The following is a 325-nucleotide window of genomic DNA, read 5'->3' on the forward strand; positions in this document are numbered from 1 at the left end:
TATTCAATTTCAAAATTGTTATTCACGAAAATGAAAGAAAAGCCAAAGGGTGATTAGAGCTTATTATTAAAACTATTTCTGTATTCATGTGAGGCTTATTAAGAACTGTTCACATTTAAAGGAAAATAATTAGAATAATAAATAAATGGTTGTTGTTGTTAAGTGCCATTCAGTTGGTTCTGACTCACACAATGCTATTGAAAATTATATATGTTAAATGAATCTCTAAAGTATCACTTTGCTTTTGTTAAGTACTATTGAGAAGGTTCTGAATCATTCTGACCTTGTATAGGGTTTGTGAGAATTGGCTGGTGAGTTTGAACTA

Source organism: Chrysochloris asiatica, unplaced genomic scaffold (genome assembly GCF_000296735.1).
Source record: "Chrysochloris asiatica unplaced genomic scaffold, ChrAsi1.0 scaffold00031, whole genome shotgun sequence".
NCBI lineage: Eukaryota > Metazoa > Chordata > Mammalia > Afrosoricida > Chrysochloridae > Chrysochloris > Chrysochloris asiatica.